Source organism: Hibiscus syriacus, unplaced genomic scaffold, assembly GCF_006381635.1.
Source record: "Hibiscus syriacus cultivar Baekdansim isolate YM2019G1 unplaced genomic scaffold, ASM638163v2 tig00112305_pilon, whole genome shotgun sequence".
Taxonomy (NCBI): Eukaryota; Viridiplantae; Streptophyta; class Magnoliopsida; order Malvales; family Malvaceae; genus Hibiscus; species Hibiscus syriacus.
The window spans coordinates 662918-685682 of NW_024063299.1; the positions used below are offsets into that span (position 1 = coordinate 662918).

Genomic DNA, 22765 nt, shown 5'->3' on the forward strand with positions numbered 1-22765 from the left:
ATGATATAATATTTGGTTCTACTAATGAAGCTCTTTGCCAATAATTTTCTAAGCTAATGCAGAGTGAATTCGAGATGAGCATGATGGGGGAGCTCTCATTTTTCTTGGGACTCCAAATCAAGAAAAAAAAAGATGGCATCTTCATCAATCAATCAAAATACGTCAATCATATGCTCAATAAGTTTGGATTGGAAGATGAAAACCCCAAGCCACTCCAATGAGCTCATCTACAAAGCTTGACAAAGATGAATGAGGTAAATGTGTAGATGTTAAATTATATAGGTCCATGATTGGCTTTTTGCTTTATCTAACCGCAAGTAGACCAAATATTAAGTTTAGTGTTTGCTTATGTGCTAGATTTCAATCATGTCCTAAGGAATCATATCTAAAAGCCATTAAGAGGATCTTTAGAAACCTTAAAGACACTCCTAGTTTAGGACTTTGGTATCCTAGAGACTTTAGCTTTATCTTGCATGCCTTCTCTGATGCGGATTATGGAGGATGCAAAATAGATAGGAAAATCACCTCCGATACTTGCCAATTCCTAGGAAATATGCTGATTTCATGGTTTTCAAAGAAACAAAATAGTGTTGCATTATCTACCACTGAAGCAGAATACATTTCAGTGGGTAGCTGTTGCGCACAAGTTTTATGGATGAAACAACAACTTTTAGATTATGGAATTGAAGTTGGTACCATACCTATCAAGTGTGACAATACTAGTGCTATTTGTCTCACTAAAAATCTCATCCAACACTCTAGAACTAAGCATATTGAAAGTAGACATCATTTCAATAGAGATCATGTCAACAAAGGAGATATAGTTCTAGAATATGTTGATACTTTGCATCAATTAGTGGATATTTTTACAAAACCTTTAGATAAGGAAAGATTTTGGACACTTAGGAGAGAATTAGGTTTAACCAACCTACCTTGACTTAGTGTTTAAAATAATTTTAGCACTTTTAATTAGAAATGAAAAATGCTTATAATAATAATATTTTTGATTGCATTCTTTGCTAATAGTTAAGGAGAGTTTATGATCTTTAATGAAAATTAATAATATGTTCAAATAATTTAAGGATATATTTGATTGATTGAACATAGTTAATTTTCTATCTATGAGTTTCCAATACCACTATAGTTGATTAATTTAGCATTTTGAGTGTTTAAAACAGATTTTTGACATTTTGTGCAACGTGCATCGATACACTATGAAAGTGTACCGATGTATTCCTTGAATGTGCATCGATACACTCAAGAGTGTATTGATACACTCGTTGGGTTTTGGATTAAAATCCCTAAATTCTTCATTTGATCAAAACCCCAAACTAAAAACACTCCTCGTTCATGCGTCTCTCTCACACTTCACTCTCAAATCTTGCTCAAATCCAACGTTTCTAGTCAGAATTCGTTCATTTTTCAACTTCTGATCCTGCTAAATTCATGCAAACAACATCACATTCTCACTCAATCCGAAATTTTCAAGGTAATTTTTCTAAAACCACTATTTTATTGATTTTGAACATAGGACTAGTTTTAATTAGTTCTAGGTTAAATTATATATCGGGCATTGTTCATATAATGTTTCTAAACTGGATTCTAAAACTAATTTCATTAAAAACACACAAATTTTCAAATTTATTTTTAATTTTTGAAATAAAAAATGTGTTTTATTTTAAAATTGTTGTTTTTAATCTAATTATGTTATTTTCATGAAAACTATACGTATTATGAATTTTCAAACATTGTTTTCAAATAGTTTTCAAATTTTCCCATTAGGATTATTTTAGAGAACCTTGAATATTGAGGACTCGTATTGAGTTTTGGGATTGATTATATTGCATACATGTGTTTCAAATTTGCAGGTAATCTTACCCATTACTATCTTTAAGCATGTCTAATCCAAAATGCCCTAGGTCATCATCGAGTCATTCAAACCAAAACTGACCTCCTATTCCACCTCCACCTCAAAATCCAAATCCAAATGAACTAGATATGACCATTCTAAACTCATGGTTTAACCCACTTGGTCGTAGAGATAATCTCAACCATAGGTACCATAATCTGTTTGAGTCATATAAAATCTGGGAAGAGCGTATTCCCTTTATCCAAGCCATGGTCAATATGAAATTCGAATATCTTCGTACCCTTCGATCGTGGAAATTTGATAAACTCTTTTACCTCAAACCTATCGTTTATGACCAACTAGTCCGCATTTTTTTTATTCCAATGCAGTTTGTGTCCAAAATGAGTCTCATTCCGAAACCATAGGAATTCGATCATATCTTCTAGGTCAATTCATTTATATTGACTCTGACACAATCTCTAACACCTTTGGACTAGAAAACGAAGGTTTAGTTAATGAAAAAGAGATTGTGGCAACATCTTATAAAGCTAAGGCTAGTGCAAGTACCTTAAGAACTCATCACGAGCGTTTTCTTCACTTGATCATATCTTGGTGGTTTAGACCATCCGGAGGTAGGTACTCCTCACTTAGAGTCATAGATTTATGGTGGATACATTGTATCCAACATAAAAAGAAAATAAATTTTCCACAAATTATCTTTGTTGAGCTAGTTGAAACCGTGAACAATGTTCTGTCCAAATTTATCGAAACCTTAGTTTACGGTTGTCTTCTTAGCAACTTGTTTATCAAATCCAACCTTCGGGTCTCGCTTGATATACCCATCCCTCTTAAGAACCAAATAAATTTCACAACCTTGAAAAAGTCAGGATGGATCGGGGAAAAGGATCAATGGGTTTGATCCATCGAGAAAACACCAGGTGCTAGCTCTTCATGAGCTCCACCGCACCGGCTGCAGACGATGATCCAGAGCTTGAAGAACTCATGCGCGATATCGACGATCACATTCCTGATTATGAGCCAACACAACAAGAGAGTCAGATGCCTTCATATTTCCTATCGTTTATGGAGAATCTTGACATGAGGTTTGCTTCCATCAAGTTGCATCTAACTCCTAAAAACGAAGCGATGAATCATCGTTTCGATACTATGGATGAATGGATCAATACACTTACTCGTGATGTGGCCAATATATGGGCACATTTATCACCTCCTGATCATCCGATGGATGATTAGACCTTTCTTACTTTAATTTTCTTGGATTGAACTTAGGACTTATTGTTTTAACATTTTGGATGTTTGTGGATTGTTATGTTTTAGATGATATGGATGTTTGAACTTGAATGTTTCTATATATATATTTGGTTTGGATTATTTTTGATCTTAATATTGGTTTCATTAGTTTTTGTATCATTTACATATTAGTTGACATATGACCAATTACCTTTCAATATTATTTATGAATATTGATTTATGGAACTAATGGCTAATCTTTCTCTTGATTGTGATCTTAGCAGCTTAAGATTTAAATTTTATATCAATTGGCTATTTTTCTTAAAAAGGGAGAATAAATCTTGTTTAAAAATGTTTTATAGGGTCTTTTTGATTTAACAAAAAGGGGTAGAATATAGTAAGGGGGAGGTAATTCTCAAAATTGTTTCCTTTTCAAAAATGATTTTTGAAAGAAAATCGTAAAATTACTCAAATGTTTTGTTATATCAAAAAAGGGAAAGATTGTTGAAAACATTTTGATGTTTCGATATATCAAATTAAGTGTTATTGAATTTTAAGATTTTATAATCATTTTTAAAGTATATTCGATTAAATTATTCAAATATCAAAATATTACTCCAAGTTTTTCAAAGGTCAATTTCAATCCTTACTAAAGTGTAAAATTGTGTTTTAAACTTAAAATATATTTGAAACAATTTTTGACAAAGTATTTCGAACCATAATTGAGCCAAAATGATTTTTAGAAAGGGATGTACCGATACACTCTTTAGTGTATCGATGCACACCCAACATCAAACCTATTTTGTATACCGATGCACAAACAATGCATCGATACACTCCTGGCTCCTAAAAACATCGAATGCAATTAGTGTACCGATGCACCTGGAGTGTACCGATACACTAGGTCATATAACGGTTGAAATATTTAAATTTTACACACAGTGTACTGATACACCCTTGAGTGTGTATCGATGCACCTACACTCCTAACAGATTTTTAAATGGTAATTACACCATAACGACTCTATTGACTTCTCTAATAATCCCAACGTTCAGAAGTGATTCAAGGAGTATTTAAACAAGCTTAGGAGCCATTGATCAACAATAATTAAGAAGAGAAGCTAGGGAATCAAAGAGAAAGCATCAAATCTCAAGTTTGAGCATTTTCAAGCCTATTTTTATTCAATATTCATTTTGCTTTCAAGAACACTTAAGGTGCTCAATTGTATTTATTTTTAGTGTTCTTTCTTTGTTCTAGAATTGTGCAAACAATCTACCTTGTGAGGTTTTTTTGTAAGTTTGCGAAATTTGTATTCTTCTCTTTGGGATAGAGTGTTCTCAAGAATTTGGGATATAATTCTTGAGGGAGTTGTAAGGTTACTCTTTGTCCTCAAAAGAAAGAACAAATTAGTGAATTTATTGGAAAATCCTTAGTGTGGATAGCTAAGGTAGTGGACGTAGACTTTGGTTGAGAAAGTCGAACCACTCTAAATCGTTGTGCAATTATTTTCTATTTTCTGCAAAAGCTTCCACCAAAATTTTAATTGACAGTTCACCCCCTCTTGGCTATTTCGTCGATCGATTAACTCAACAATTAAGATAATTATTATCATTATATTCATGAAAGCTGAACATCTTTCAGCAGAAAGCTCTCTCTCCACCGACACTTGAGGTTCTTCAAGGTAAGGAATTTTATTTTCATTTTTGAAGGTATTTACTTGATTTTTGAGTTTAGCTGTTAGATAGAGAATTGATCTACATAAAATTATCTATCATTTGGTATCAAAATTTCATGGTGAAGATAAATGTGTGATGAGATTTTATTATTTGGGGTTATGAAGAGTTAAGTGATTTTAAAGAATTGGTTGTAAGAATTGATGAAGAACCTAAGGATGCAAAGTAAGGAAAACAGTTTAGATTTTTGAATCACGAAGTGAGTTTGAAAATTCACCAGAAATTCTATAAACATGATTTGAAGGTTATTTTTATATATTTGTGTTTTTATATTATATAGTTTTGTTTAAAATAAACGGGGATCAATTTCAAGATATATACAAAAAAATATGAATTTTTAACCTAGGAAAGGTCAGAAAAATGGAGCAGCAGATTCTGTACAAAACAGATTATGTCAGTCAACTTTGCAAATTCACCATAAATTGTACAAAATGAACTAGAAGGATTTCTTTATATGGATAAATTTGTATTCGAGTCTAGTTCTAAACGGAAGAAACTAAATTAAATTCTTGTGTGTATATCAATACAGAATATTGATTCTTTAAAGGTAATGTGAGTTGTATGGATATGAAAATTATAGAATTTAAGTGGAAATGGATTAGAAGCTGAAGAGTAATGTTTAAATGTTTGAGTATATTTTTGGATACTTGGAATTGAAGTTAAACAGCAACATACCATTTTGAATAAATTGGAAATGTTGAGAAGAATTAAAAAAGAATTCATTTTAATGGTTAGATGGTGGAATTCGAAAGGTCCCAAAACTTTGGGGATTTGTTTGCAAGTTCTTAAATGAAGAAATATTATTTGAGTAAATTATTGAATGCTGGAAAAGTTATTAGTATGTTGAATTTGAATTAAATATTGAGTTGAGTTTGAATTACAAATATATTAAGTTTGGTGGTTGAAAATCGAAAGTTTAGGAAAGTTTGGGTTAAAATTATAAATGTATTGAATGTCGAGGTATTGATTTGGGTATTTTATTAAAGTGCTGGAATTTTACTAATTAATGTACAATGATCATAATGGTCAAGGACCATTATGAATTAAATGGAAAGGTTGAGGTGAATTCTAAAAAGAATTCACAATTTGTGGTTTATTTGTGTAATTTAGCAAAGATGAAGGGTTAAAGATGAAAATAAATATTCATGGATTTGGAAGAGTATTTTGAGAAGTTGGAAAAAAGAAAAGAGATTGAATATCAAGTAAGTGATAAGGTATTTCTTAAGGTGTCACATTGGAAAAAAGATTCTGTGATTTGGAATAAAAGGGAAATTGAGTCCAAGATTTATTGGACCATATGAGATTGTAAAGAGAGTTGGACCAGTAGCTTCTCAGTTGACATTACCTCCAGTGATGGTCAAGATTCATAATGTATTTCATGTATCGATACTTCAAAGATATCGATCAGATCCTTCACATGTGATTACACCGGAGGAAATTGAGTTTCAACCATATTTATCATATGAAGAGGAGTCAATAAAGATTTTACCACATGGAGTAAAAGAATTGAGAAATAAGACGATTCCATTGGTAAAATTTATTTGGCGGAATCATAAAGTTGAAGAAGCAACATGGGAACGAGAAGAAGACATGAAGAAAAAGTTTCCTCATCTATTTAATTCAGGTATATAGATACATAGAGAAAATTCGAGGACAAATTTTCTTTAAGGGGGAGGAATTGTAATACACCAAATTTTGACCAGTGACTAAAATGTAAGTTTTGAAAGTTTAGAGGCTAAAGTATAAACTTTGCAAAGGGACCAAAATTATAATTTTTAAAAGTTATATATTTTAGCCTGTAAATGAACAGTTTGGATTAAATAGAGATTTTAGTTGGTATCAGATTTTTGGTACGAGAATTGTGTTAAAAGCTATAAAGAAGTAAAGTTCGGTATTGAAATCGGATAATCAGATCGAATCATTATTTCAAGAAAATGTGAAGGATGCTAGATAAAGGTTGGAAGTATTATTTATATATTTTAGAAAAGTGAAATTTAACATGGATCAATGAAATTAAGGTCGATTTTCCATGTTAAGCCAAAAATTTGGAATTATGTGACTAAATTGCAATTTTCAAAAATTTCAAGGATATAAGTATAAAATCAGAATTAAAATATTTTCTTAATGGATATGATGAGGTAAGGGTTGATGTCAAAGAGTGGCAAAGTTGCAGTTATGAAGTTTCATTAATGACAAAAATGAAATTTCCTATTAAATTGAATTTTTAATTCAATTTAATTATATTTAAGCCATGTGTTAAGATAATTATTATCATTATATTCAAGAAAGCTGAACATCTTTCAGGAGCAAGCTATCTCTCCATCGACACTTGAGGTTCTTCAAGGTAAGGAATTTTATTTTCATTTTTGAAGTTATTTACTTGATTTTTGAGTTTAGCTATTAGATAGCGAATTAATCTACATGAATTTCTCTATTATTTAGTATAAAAATTCCATGGTGAAGATAAATGTGTGATGAGATTTTATGATTTGGGGTTATTAAGAGTTAAGGGATTTTAAAGAATTGGTTGTAAGAATTGATGAAGAACCTAAGGATGCAAAGTAAGGAAAACAATTTAGATTTTTGAATTTGACAGTGAATTTGAAAATTCACCAGATATTATATAAAAATGATTTGAAGATTATTCTTATATATTTGTGTTCGTATATCAATATAGTTTTTTTTAAAAATAAATGGGGATCAATTTCAAGGTATATACAAAAAGATATTAATTTTTAACCGAGGAAAGATCAGAAAAACGGGGTCAGCATATTCTATACAAAACAGATTTTTTTGGTCAACTTTAAAAATTCACCATAAATTGTACAAAATGAAATAGAAGGATTTATTTATATGTGTAGATTTTTATTCGAGTTTAGTTTTCAACGTAAGAAGAGGAATTAAATTCCAGTGTGTGTATCAATACAAAATATTGATTCTTTAAAGGTAGTACGAGTTGTCTGGATATGTAAATTTTAGAATTTAAGTGGAAATGGAGTAGAAGCTGAAGAGTAATGTTTAAATGTTTGAGTATATTTTTGGATACTTTGAATTGAATTTAAATGGCAAGAGGCCATTTTGAATAAATTGGAAATGTTGATAAGAATTATAAAAGAATTCAGTTTAATGATTAGATGGTGGAATTCGTAAGGTCCCAAAACTTTGGGGATTTGTTTGCAAGTTCTTAAATCATGAAGTATTATTTGAGTAAATTATTGAATTCTGAAAATTTTATTAGTATGCTGAATTTTGAATTAAATATTGAGTTGTTGTTGAATTATAAATATATTAAGTTTGGTGGTTGAAAATCAAAAGTTTAGGAAAGTTTGGGTTGAAATTATAAATGTTTTGAATGTTGAGGTATAGATTTGGGTATTTCATTAAAGTGCTAGAATTTTTTGTAATTAATGTACAATGATCATAATGGTGAAGGACCATTATGAATTAAATGGAAAGGTTGAGGTGAATTCTAAAAAGAATTTACAATTTATGACTTATTTGTGTAATTTAGCCAAGATGAAGGGTTAAAGATGAAAATAAATATTCATGGATTTGGAAGAGTATTTTGAGAAGTTGGAAATTATGATGGAAATATGATTTAAATGATATCGTTTTTTTTATTTTGTAGATTTTTGAATATTAAAATCAGTTTATATTAGTACGATACTAATATGTAGTTCAAACAATTTTGAGTTATAATTTGGTATTGTCAGATTACAATAAATCTAGCAATCCGAACGATCCAAAAGGAAAGGAAAAAGCTCGTGACTAGGATTATTGTATACAAGTTCTATAGTGAGGCAAAAGTGAGTGCAATTTATTTAATTATTTTGATCAAGGACGACTTGCGATAAGTCAACCTCACATTGTTTATTTCAAAGATATGAATTATGTTTTGATTATGGAATTATATCCATCATATTTTTTTATAAGTTTTATGAATGATTTTGGGTATGAACTGTCTATGTCACATTTTACGAATGTAAATTAAATATATTTTTGATTCTTATATGATTTTTATCAAATGATTACGAAATGAACTAAAAAGCCCACTTTATGTTATATGGAGAGTCATAGGTATAATTGGCATGCCATGAGGTGGAGTGATTATTTGTTTTGATTCTGACATAGTGTGGTGTACATGAGTGTACACTAGTATATATATTCTGATTTGAATGTACTTTGTGTGCATATTGTTATTTCCGATGTGATAGCATTGTGTGTGCTTATCTGTTTCAACTCTGATGATCTGAGATCTGTATTGCGCACACTCGTCTGACTCACGTACCTTATATTCTCTTAAAATATACTTTGAGCTATAAAAATGAAATAAGAAAGTTCTAAAAATTCTATTTGATCTAATTTATTATGATCTTGTGAAAATTATCAAATGATTCTTTTCAGGTTTATGATAAAGTTCAACATGAGGCATCAGTTTGAACGTTCTAAAAATTCTATCTGTTTTATTTTGATGATTTTATATATTACGATATTTTACTTAATTGTTCTCACCTTTATTATTATTGTCTCACTAAGTTGTACTTAACGCGTGATGATTTTCATGCGTAGGTTCTAATAAGGATAAGTACGATCAGTAAGGAGCTATCAGAGCATCTTTTTGGAAAGACATACATATCATCAGTATCAGTAAGACATCTATGATGATTCTTTTGACTTATAGTGGCATGTATAATTATGTCAGTGATTTCTATTCATCATATTTATTTTTAATAATATGTAATAGTAAAATAGAACTATTTTAGTTTATTTTACTTAGTTTATTTTTATCAGTATCTATGCATGAAAAGAATATATTACGTTATTATGTTTTTAAAAGATTTCACGAAAAGACATGGTTTGGTAAAATTACTGATTAACAAATGAATTTATTTTCATGTGACAAAGAAATAAATAATAGTTGAGATATACTTTAAAATAGATTTTTAAAGTTAAAATAAGAGTGTTTTCAAATGAAACAAATTTTTAGGCAATTTCAATTCAGTAAATGTTTTTAAGTTGATGTGACATCTTTGACTCGTATATCGAGACGTATACGAGTTAAGGGTGTTACAAGATTCCTTTATTTTATCTCATCTGCAATTTACAGATGATCTCATTATCTTTTGTAATGCATCAAAGATGTAGATTTTAAATGTAAAGAGAGTTTTATGAGTTTTTGAAGTTATGACTAATCTTCAATTGAACCTCAGCAAAAGCAAATTATTTGGTGTTAACATTAGTGAGGAAGAGGTTAAGGAATGGGTGGGTAACATTGGTTGTTCAGTTGGTCGTTTCGCTTCGGATTATGTTGGGCTGCCACTTGGTGCGAACATGAATTATTTAGCTTTGTGGGATCCGGTTGTTCAGAAATTTTTCAAAAAGCTAGCTGGTTGGAAGGCAAAAACCCTTTCTGTGGCAGGGAGATTGGTATTATTGAAGTCGGTTTTGTGCTCGTTACCTACATATTTTTTGTCTTTATTTAATATGCCTTCTTCGGTGAATTTAAAACTCAATTCAATCATGGCCAACTTTTTATGGGGAGGAGGGGTAGAGTTGAAAAAGATTCCCTGGGTTAACTGGTCGACAGTGTGTAAAGCAAAAAGTTTTGGTGGTCTGAGTGTGTTGAACCTTAATTTCATGAATAGAGCTTTACTAGGGAAATGTTCTTGGAGATGTTCTTGGAGATTTGTTAATGATAGGGAGTCCTTGTGGAAGAAGGTGATTTGTAGCAAATATAATATGGACTCAATTTTGTTATGTTTCAAGAGTAAACTTCCTACAAACGCTTCAAGGCTTTGGAAATCGGTGGTCAACAATCATTTTAAAGAAGATCAGTTCGGTGCTAAGTTTCGAAGCTGTTTAAAGTTCAAGTGGGTAATGGAGAGAATATTCGTTTTTGGTTTAATAGTTGGGCATTAGAGTCTCCCTTTAAAGTTGTTTTCCCGAGATTATTTACTATTTCTTTGAATCAGAATGGGACGTTAATTGAATTTGGTGAATTTCGATCAGCAGAGTGGTCTTGGCATGTTCAGTTGAGAAGAAATTTGTGTGATTGGGAACTGTATCAGTTTTCAAACTTATTAGCTATCATTCATAATATTAGTGTGTCCCAAGTGTCGAGAGATGGTCTGGAAAGGAAATGGGGAAGGTATTTATTCTGTCAAATCTTGTGTCAAGTTATGCTACTATGTTTCGAAAGTTGAGACTTTTTGGATGAAAAACATTTGGAGGGGATTGGTGCCTCCAAGAGTGGAGACTTTTATGTGGCAGGTTGTGCATCAGAAATTGGCAGTAAAGTCTGAATTACAAAAGCGAGGGGTTTCGAGGATTGTAGACTATGTTTGTCCTTTTTGTAAAAGGGAGATCGAATCTCCCTCTCATTTATTCTTCATCTACTCTATGGTGTGGTCCCTATGGAATAAGTTCCTGAATTTTTGGGAAGTTAATTCGGTTCTTCATGACAATGCTCAAAGTTTTTTATTAGCTTAGGATGATTTGGTGTCTTATTCTTCTATTTTGTCCTTTATTCTGGGAGTCGTTCTTTGGACTATTTGGAAATTCAGAAATGCCATTGTGTTTGAAGGGGGATTGCTAGATCAGATTGATCTATTTTTTATGACAAGATTTAGGCTCGCTTCTTGGTTCTTAGCTAAGTTCAATGATGTATCTATTTCTAAGGATTCTCTCATTAGTGATCCATATTGCGGATTTATACTTTTCTTCCAGGAATTCGATTCTAAATATTGTGCCTTGGTTTCCTCCTCCAAAGGGCTTTCTAAAACTGAATGTGGATGCAGTTGTGTGTGGTGATTGGAGAAAAAGTAGTATAGGTGGTTTATTAAGAGATGAGGATTGTACTGTGATGGGTTCTTTCCAAGAGGCTACTGGACCAGGTCCTCCTACTTTGATGGAACTTAAAGCCATTAAGAAGGGTTTAATTTTCTATGACTCTCTATGTCATCGGTTCAAGAATCGTTTGTTCGTTGAAACTGATAGTAAACTAACAGTGGAATGGGTTAAGAATCTAGATAGATGTTCTTTTTTTTACGTTGATTTAGTGAAGGACATTGTTGCTACGTTAAGAGATATGGAGGGTGTTATTAGATGGGTTGCTAGAATAACTAATATAGAGGCTGATGGTTTAGCTAAGGCTGGTAATGGTTAGTTTCATTGTTTTGTGTAGGGTGTTTGTTTGAGTGTTTTGGGTTGTTCTTTGTAAGGGGTTTGGTTGTTTTTTATGTATCTGAATGTTTTTAATGAATCTTGAGGCACTCTTTTCCTCCTTCCACTGATTAAGGAGAACCTCTTGGCGATCCTTTAATCATGAAGGGGTTTTTAACGAGACCTCACTTCTTATAAAAAAAAACCTTTACACCGTACAATGGAATGGAAGGCAGAGTTGAAAGAATTTGGATTACTGAAATTGCAACTGATGGTATTCATTTGATAAGACGGTTTGTTACTGATAAAATAAACTTTTTCACTTCTTCTGTATACTTCTTTTTCATCCTGTGTTGTGGCACTAGTTAGGAAACTAGGTTTCAGCTTAAACTAGATTTATTCTCCGATGTTTGTGGACTAAAACCCTGCCGTTGGGCTGCTTTGCGATGGCATATTAATGTGTTTACTGTCCTGGTGTCTTGATGAACTTGATTTCTTCCTTATTTTTTATAGAAACGAACTGCCCCTTGCAAGCCAGTTCAGTGTTTAATTGATTTACTATGCATTCAATTTTTCTTTCCTGCTTTCTTCTGGGTTTGATGGAACGCAATGTGGTAGTTTCCTTTTTACTTCTAGTTTGAAAGTCTGTCAGTTGTCTCTGTTTGACTCTCTTAAACAACAATTTGAAGCCAATATTTCAATTCTTTGTTTAAAACCCATTCATGGTCGACTGATATGGTGTATATTTCAAATTGGTACTTGGCATTTCATGTGCCCAGAATTTATCTAAATGCAATTTTCAGGACCATCTAATATCTAGTGTGTGCTAACCTCTTGTATTTTCTTCATTATCCCAAGGTTGGCCACACGAAGGGATATGTGCAGGTTCTCGTAATTGCTCCTGAAAGTATTTTGGGCACTTCAGCTATGGTGAAGATAACATCAGTGGGAAGATGGTCAGTGTTTGGGGAAGTGATTGAGACTCACACTCAAGAAAATGTGACAATGGCTGCGGAGAATGTTACTACTCGGGAGAAACCGCTCCCTTGCTCCAACCAGTATGATAGTTGTGCATGTTCTGAGGAGCCAGGACCATGATCTTGTGGACCAGACATTTGTGGAGGACAGATTAGATTGGAAAAATATGCGGTTTCCAAGAATGATAGTTCGATGGAAAATCGAGGCAGCAAAAATCCTATTCACTGGTTACTAAGGAAGCGAAGGAACCATGAGCGTAAAATGGTGGAGAATAAATTTGTCTCAGGGCTAAAGAACAAGCAGGATTGGGGCCCAGGCGGCTGGGGTATTGTTGATAGGGCTCTTCTTGTTGGTATCTTTGTTAGCTTTTTGATGATTGTTGCAGTAATAATGCATCTAGAATTTAGGACTTTACCATCAAAATGAAATTGTGTCCTTTAGCCTAATATACGGTTAAATAAATATATTACCAGAAATGTTAATATTTTTTAATGTTTTTTGATAAAACATTATCTAAAATATTATTTTTTTACCAAAAATATTAATATCACTACTTAATTTTCGATAAAAAAAACCATAATTATAGGTAATGCTTGACCTAAATATTAAAAAATATTAATATTTTCTATAAGTATTAACTGGCTACTTTCCTTAGACATTCCTTTTAGACTGTTATTCTCTTTTTGGTTTTGGAAGATTTCCAATGTCAGAGTTAACTTTTTGTTGTTGTACTTTTTTTAACACAAGTGCCAATGACATTTGAGAGATTTTCAGAGCCATTGTTAAACTTATTTTTTTTTTAATTAGACGGGCATTTTTATCCTATAAATATATGTAGTAGTAGTAGTAAGAAAAACTTCCCGGCACAGGCCTACATTTCCTTTTACCTTTTTAGCTCCCTTGTGGATGTATTTAGCCTACATTCATGAGGTGCACAAATGATAACTTATCTTGAATAGCAGCTGAAAAGAATTGTGGGGTTCCATAGATGAATCTTAAGTAAACTGAGAAAGCGCATATCCAAAGCTAGAAAGTGAGATTCTCTAATGGGGTGATGGATTGCTTTTCTCTTCCCCATCTTCTGGTATATGACATCTGTTGAAAGTTATTTACTGCATCCCTTTATTCACATACTGAATAAACGAATAATTATGAAGTTCACTTGATTTCTCATATTAGCATATCTGACTTGGATGGTAATCTTTTGAAGAAGTTGACAGGCGCCGATGGCAGCTTGCTTCTGAAGCGTGGATGACGTAGCCAGTAGAGACCGAACAGAACAACCACTGCTTGGAATGTAGTGACATAAATGAACACTGCCCAGATCAAGGACAAGATGATGAAGATTGCCGTTGCTCTTGAATCACGCCAGCTTAGTATTGCCTGAGCCCTTTCCCCTTGGCTTGCCAGATCTCCGACCACTGTCTGTACCCTACCAGCAACACTTCACAGCCTATTGTACCTCATTCGTACGATATCTGATGGTCTGTATGTTGGAAACGAATCAAATTCTTCATCTAGCTCGTCAGGGTGTGCATTATCTGCTTGAGAAAGCCGGGCATCCATATGCGGGGGATGTCTCGGCCTGAACCGGTAGTTCCATATCCCGATCACAAACAGGTAGAGGAAAATTGTAGGCAATATTAATTCTGGGTAGCAAACAAGTATCAAGAACAACACATGCACCAGACAGGTTGTGATTGGGTTTCTCCAGTAGCAGATATCGTTGAACCACTTGCAAACAACAGTCACCCCTGAAAGAACCGACATAATGCGGTAGAAATTTGCTTTGCTTCTCCTGAGACTCCACATATGGTAATCCACATCCAACATGTACTCAACCACCTCAGTGGTGGCTCTGCTCTTTGCAATCTTGCTGCCACAATCTGCATTGCTTGGTGGCGCAGCCAGTCTATGTTCATAACTGGTATAGGATTGACATAGTGCATCTTGGGAAGCAACGGTCTTCCGTATTGAACCACCATGATAACCCAAGCAGTGCAAGTGAACCTTAATGCCAACTGAAGCTCCCCATGCTTCTTCAAACCAGAAGGTGTAAGAACCAATAAAGGGTAATAATGAGTATAAACAAGATCGATTTCAAGAGTCGATAGCCGAACTCTCACCTTCCCGATCTTTTGATCCCTTGCATCATCTTTGCTTCCATTGGTGTGGCCATTGTCAAACACACCAATGGCGATCACAGTACACGGATCATCAACTTCCCAAGTATACTTCTCATTCCATCTAGGAGTCAGAGTATCAAGTGCGTTCTAGTCCTCACCCATTTGTTCCCATACTTAGCCACACAATATGCGTCAATCATCTTACCTTCCTTCATCTTCATAGGCAGTAAGTTCCTTGCACTCAAAACCCCAAGTTCGAGAATCCCAATGCTTGGCTTCCTAAGGTGCTTCGACGATGGTTGAAGATCACTGCTGAAATGTGTAGATTCATCAAGAACATGGTATCCTGCCTCGAAAACAAACCGCAACAAGATCTTGCTTGAGAATTTCTCTTTCTTCTTTTCACCCTCCTCTTCCGCCTTTGAAGGCTTGAGCAGATTAAACCACCGAGGGTCAGGTGGCTTACCGGTTTCCAATATCTGAGGCACTTCTCGAAGTGGAATCATCGCCTTCCCTAAAATCTCATCTTTACCAGGTCCAATCCTATCTTCAACAGATATGATTATGTAATCTTCGAAAGGCTCAGAGGTAACAAACATAAGCTGATCATCCCAAACTGGATGAACGGTCCGCTGTTGTACCTTCGTTGGTCTAATCTGATTCCCAACCGCCACCTTAACATACGGATCCGGAAGGCGACCTTTGTCATGCGGAACGAGGTCTTGAGCTTTCATGACATGAACTCGAAGGTAATACAGCTTGGGGGAGAAATAAACTTTCGACCGCGTATTAACCAAGTTCGAGTGGCTAATGTTGTGAGAATCCGAATGTCATGCCTCCGGAAACGACTCATCGGCCTGTGTTCCCATCCAAACTGCTAACATAATTTACCCTTTAATTGTCACCTCTATTATCTGCCAATCTGTACCATTGAGGTGCCAATGGGCTATCTGGGGGAACTCGAAGAGGGATTTCCATAACATCGAACACAACTTTCCCAACAAAATCATCCTTCCCAAAATCCTTATCTTTGACAACAACTTCAAGCAAGCTCGATTGCACCCTTTCCTTTGAGAAAGCAAAGATTTGGTGCCATACAGGGTTCTGATTCTTCTCCAAGTGTTTGTTTGCCCTTTGTAGTTCCCAAGATTCACTTCTACATAAGGATCAAGGCTCCCTGAAAGATCCATAACAGGAAGATCTTTTGCCTTCACCACATTTACATACAGGTAATGCATCTGCTCCACCAAATCGTAAGTAGTCGATGTCTTGTCGCCGCCTGGTACCGCAAACGTGCCGCCACCGGCGGTCTTGTTTCCACCAACAGGTAGTCCGGATTCTGCCTCGGCATCTGCATATGCATTACACTAGCAGCCCGCGGTGCTGCTTTAGGGAAATCTACTCTGGTATCCACCACCGGCGGTTTCTCCTTAACAGGAGGCGGTGCAGACTGAGGCGAGCTGGAGGAGGACCACCAGCCCCGGTCCCTATAGAGCGAAAAGTCCTCACTCTTGTTCTTTCTTCTTCTTCTTCACCTTTTCTTCTACCTTGATTTCTTCATCAAAACTGTTACTGTCGATCTCCTCAAAGGGTACCTTCGATTTCTTCATTTTCAGCAACAACGCTCTCACGAACCGCACATTGTACCACCGGCTCTTGAGGAACTCCATCATGCACGGCATAAATTTTCAATGCAATCTCCCCTTTGATATTTGAAAAAAGGCCACATTTATCAAGCGGGTAGTGTTGCACACCGGAACCGGATTCCGACGACGGGACCGAACCGCCGGAAATCTTGACTCTTCCGAGAAATTTCCGGTTGTGACCACGGTCACCTTGTCTATCATTATAAACAGTAACACCAAGGGTCTGGTATTCAAGATCCCCGAGATTGTTTACATCAAAAACAAGCTTTTGATTCCAAGAAGGGTTAAGATCTTTGTGCTTGGTTTGGGTCCTTTGACGTTGTCCATCGAATTCAACCTCCACAAAAGGGCTGGAAGAACCCTGTTCATCTTTATGCATCAAATCAATGGCCTCAACAACTTCAACAACAAGCTTACTCATGGTGGAGAAAATGAGTTAAATCTCGTGCCTTACAACAAGTATGGAAATGAAGGGAAAGAGGAGTAGAAGCACACATAAAAAAGACGAAAATGGAGATGATGAGATGTTCATATTGGAGTGTAAGACAGAAACATGTGTTCAAGGAGAGAAAAGGAGGGAATGGAGATATGGTGGACGGAGAGGTGGCCCCCTCATCTCACATATCAGGGACATTTCTCTGTTCATCTTGCCAGAAAAGGATTTTGGACATTAGAACTTGGCTGTGAAGGAGATACATATCATATTTAAGAAAGATTGGGTCAAAGTTTATTTAGCATGATATAAGTTTAAACTTAACTCAAATTTTTAATAAGTCAAAGTGAGTATTTGATATTCGACTAAAAAAATTATTAAATACTATATTAAAATTTTAGATTTTTGAAATTAAAATAATAATAATAATACCATTTGTATGTTATTTTTTAAAATATTACATAAGGTTTTTATGTATTTAATATTCGAATTTAAATTTAAGTTTAACTTTAATTTTTTATTTTAAGTTTTCAAGTTTAATAGAGTTCAGTTTTACACTTTTTAAGTCGCTTTGAATTCAACGTTAGTCAAACTCGACTGATTAGGCGGAAATTTTATCGTCTAAAGTTACGTCTTGGGTTTCATATTCATATCATCTTTAGTTGGTAGAGCTTCTTTTTACCGACGTAGCTTGACAAAATTATTAATTATATTTGATGTGTTCGTATAAATATCATTATTAGTTTATAAAAGAAAATATCATTCTCTAAACATTTTAGGGTTGAATACTTATTTTTACAAAGAATATAAAATGATTAAGAGAAATTCTAACTATGTACTTTCTTTTAATTATTCTAGATAAATTTGAATAATAGTAATTGGATTATATAAACAATTTAGAATATTATAAATTTACGTTATTTTATGTTGATTTTATATTATAATTATTTTTTTCATTAGTATAATAGAATCGTGAGTAAATTACCTATGTAGGCGACAGTGATCCCTTCGTAGATGAAAATTGAAAACCAATAACACATTATCATTTACTCATAAAGGGAAAAATACAACAAGGGCCATTTTGATAAGTTTTTTTTTCGTGATTAAAGTTTGAAAAAATATATTACGGTCACTAACATTATTAAATTGTAATGAAATTGTGCTTAAGTTATTGGTAAAACACCAACTAGATCCTTCAACAATTGTTTTGTATCTAATTTACCTCATATAAGTTTTCTAATCTCTAAATTACTCGTGGCACCATTTGACCCCAAAAATTTAACGAAATCACAATCTCTATATACTCAATTCCGTCATTGACAGGGCATAATATTCAAAATCAATAAGATTTCAACAACCCAAAACTCACAAACCTTGCATGTTCTCTATTTTCTTCTCATTTTCCAGCACTAATCTCAATCCTTCATCCATCGACACCGATCAATTTGAAGTTCGATATAGCAAATCAAAGTAAAGAAAGTCAAAAGTCGAAGCTTGTATTTCGAGATAATTGAATCATTTTCTATGAAAATAATCTGGATAAACAAAATAAAGAAAAGAGGAAGCTTTTGTTGGCTGATTCGATTGGAGAAGCTTGTTGGACAGTGGTGAGGCCTAGAGTTTTTGTTTCGTAGGAAAAGAATAAGAGAATAAGAAGATAAGAGAATAATGAATTAGAAATTTGTTAAAGGACCTAGTTGATATTTTAACAATAGTTTAACAATTAAATTAGATATTAAATTATTTTAATGTGCCACATTATTAATTTAATAGACAAAATGATTATTTTTGTTATAAATTGATAATATTATTTATCGTAATGGTGAAAAAAATAAAATTATCCAATGGTCAATAATTTCATAATTCTGCTTTTGCCTATTAAATGGTATTTTCATTCATTCTCTCCCTCTTTCTTTTATTTCGTTTTTGTCAAACTTTTTAGTATATGACTTAAAATTATCAAATTGATGAACAAAAACTAAATTTGTAACTTACGTATAATATATGAATCGATAACATAATTTGATTTAATATATTTAACAACTATTGTTTAGATCATGACTATTTTTCAATATTTAAAAAGTATAGAGATTTGATAAAATTTATGATCAATGCATAATATAGGGACTAATATAAGGATTTAACCATTCTTTTAATGTTGTATGTACAATCATATTATTGACAAATACAAGAACGATTCAAATTATAAGAAATTAAATTAAATCAAATGAATACGATGATTAAAGAATTGTTGTTATTTTTTAAAGTTTTAAGTTTAAATAACACATATACAATAGTGTGAATATTCAATGTCAAACGATTGAAAATCTTTAAATAAATATTATTTGTATTTGTTTTATATTTGGCTAATAAAGAAAGAAATAAAAATAAGTTAATAATAAATGTCAATTAAATAAATTAATCTTTCAGTACAACACCCATACATAATAGGGGTAAAGTAAAAATTAAAATGGACTATTTGAAATAATTTTTTATATTTTTCAATAATTATTACATATTTTTATTTTCAAAGAGTTTATTTAATTATAAACTTTTAAATAAAGTTTAATTGAAATATTATTTTATGTAAAAATTATCTTGATTATCGTATTCAGTTTAAATAATTAATTTATTATATAAATCTTATTATTTTGAAGATAGAGTTATAGCATGCGCCCAATACCAGTGGATCCCATAACTTTTTAAAAGTTGTATTTAACAGACTATGAATAAAGTCGGTCCTGCAACCCAAAAATAATGTACTCTTTCCACCAAAATTTATTACCCTTTTCTGACTCTCAATTTCTAACCAAAAAAAATTAATTTATTTAATATTAAAATTATCCTTTTTTTAAAAGATTTAATATAAAAATAAATACTCAAATTATACATTTGGTTAATAAAATGTGTCTAAAGAATATTTTTACAAAAAGTAGATACTTAACGTTTTTTTTTTGTTATACTTTTAAGTATTTACACTGTAACGATTATTAAATTGTATCATGTTTATTTATTTTTTCGAAATTTAATTTAAAATTTTGAAAAAAATATATTTTTTTAAAAATTATTTTTAAGAAAACAATGCCCACAATCTCCCCGTGCACAAGTCTCTCTCCCCCGGAAAATCCCCTCTCGTCTATGAAATTCACAGTTCATGCTTCAATCAATGGTATTTTAATGATAAATTTGGGATTAGGGTTAGGAATTTAAGTTTAAGAATTTATAGATTTAAGGAATTGAGAAAATGTTAAGAAGAGCAATGGTCGATAGTGGATGTCCGACAACAGATGGATAGTCATTCGACAATGGTGAAGGTGGACGTTGATGATCAGTAACGACTGGTGTGGAGGTTAGAATGAGAGATTTTATGATTTTTTTCTTTTGTAAATTTTAAAAAGAATTAGGTTTTTTTAAATTAATAGTATTCTTATTTTTTTTAAAATAAAAACTTCAAAAAAATACGAGGGCAACACATTTCAGTAAACAATTGAATTTAACAATTGTTACGATGTAGACACCAAATTTAACAAGGAAAATACTAGGCACATAACTGGGATTAGCCTCCGTTAGGTTTTTAGATAGGTAAATTACAAATTTCACCATTGAATTTTTCCTCATTTCTATTTTAGTCTCTAAAATTTAATTTTTATTAATTTAAACATTAAAATTATATAAGTATTGTTCACGTTAAAATAATACAAAAAAATATAATAACTTGTGTTCCATTTATATCGTGAAAAATACATAAAACATCATATGAGTTTATGGCATTGAATGAAAAAACTGAGTCAAGGGCAAGGGTTGTTTTCAACATTTTGAAGTAATAGCCTTTTGCCTTCTGCAAGGGGCTCCCTACAAATATAGGCAATGTCATCCATTGTTGAATTAATGTTAATTTTAGGGATCATAATGTAGGTAAAAAATACATATTATATAAAATATATTTTTAATATAAACCTTCTGTTAGAAAAAATATGATAAATTAAAAACTTTGAGACATTTTTCTAAGGTTAAAAATTGATAATCGAATAATGAATTTATTAATTCATATTCTACTATGTTAGATCTTTACAACAGTATTTCGTATGCTCAAAATGGTTGAATGATGAATGAGAAATTGATGTTTAAAGTAGAGTACATATGAATTGTGTTGTATAAGGAAAATGAAAAAACACATATCCCACGTTGGCGGGATAAAAAACAAGGGAATGGTTTATATACACAAACCCACTTATCAATTTTTAAATGACTTATGTTAAAATTGTGTCTCGCACGCAAGTGCAAGGGTGCAAATTAAAGCTCACCAAACCCATTGAGGTTGGGGGCGTACGACATGGGCAGCGCGAATGTTCGGACCAATCGAGCCCATTTAGGGGCATGTGGATATTTTGCATACTATGAACTAAATATTTTTCTTTAAATGTCTCATATATTTTTTAATATTCTGAATTAAATATGATTTCCATTAATTCAAATAATAATATGGTATGATTGCAGCTCATATTGAGATTTAATTATTTTTTATTTTATTCGGATATTATTAATCATTTCACAATGAAAATTAATTGATTATTTCTGATTTTATTTGGATACTAATCAATAGCCTTTATTTTCAAAAATTTTGTTTCCAACTTTTCTCCTATTTAAAACTCTATAAATACCGTGCAAAACTATTATGTTTTACACAACTCAAATCCTCTATTCTCCTCTTGTTTTCGATGATATTCTCTAGCAGAAAAAGGTTCGTGATCTCACAAGTTGTGCTACTTCTGCATTGATCGTATTGTTGTTGTATCTTGGGAGACAAACGACCAAAGGATATTGAGCACCAAGGAGTGACCCAAATTCTGTCATAAGGAAACTGCGTAATTGCAAGCCTTGACCACTTCCAAATTCAATATTCTACCAATATCCTAGTTTTGCACTTTAATATGTATTTTTTTTATTTCAATACAAGTTTTAATTTTTTTTATTTTCCATCTCGTATTGTTATATTATAACAATCTTAAGGCAAAATCTTCTTCTACCTTTCTTAACCAAATCCAAGACAATTAGAAAAATTTGCGGAAATCGAGAAAAGAAAATTAATTCGTTTTCGGGATTTATCTTATCATTTTAACGGGTTTGCTTAGATTAGACAAATTTGTTTTAGTAGAAATTGTCATGGTACTATTTTTGATTACTAATTTCGGTTCCATTATTTTACAGAAAATGGAAACAACAAACTCCAACGGGTTGCCCAGCTTGGACACTAGAATGATAATTCCATTTCAAAATCAAAATGTGAATGTGAATCAATCAGCATCAGTGGTTGTTAACCATGAAGAGATGCCATTGAAATTTTGTGGAGAAAATTTCAAGATATGGTAACAAAAGATTGGTTCTATCTGACTACAGTGAACTATGTTAAGTTCTTGAAAGAAGATCCCCCTGTTTTTAAAAAGGAAAGAGAGGTAGACAATGTCATCGTTTTCAAAGGACATTTACTGGAATTATATCATGCTTGGAAGCATTTTGACTTCACTTGCTGGAATTATATCTGGAATTATTTACGTGATTCACTATATCTAGTGTATTCTACATATCAA

The 22765-nt window shown here is 32.5% G+C and overlaps 2 pseudogenes; one reads left to right on the top strand and one right to left on the bottom strand.

The window, feature by feature from the left end:
- The window catches only part of LOC120177709, a 32213-nt pseudogene extending 18989 nt beyond the window's left edge, over positions 1-13224 (top strand).
- Positions 13225-14142: 918 nt separating this feature from the next.
- Positions 14143-17193, bottom strand: LOC120177686 (annotated as a pseudogene).
- Between the last annotated feature and the right edge of the window lie 5572 nt (positions 17194-22765).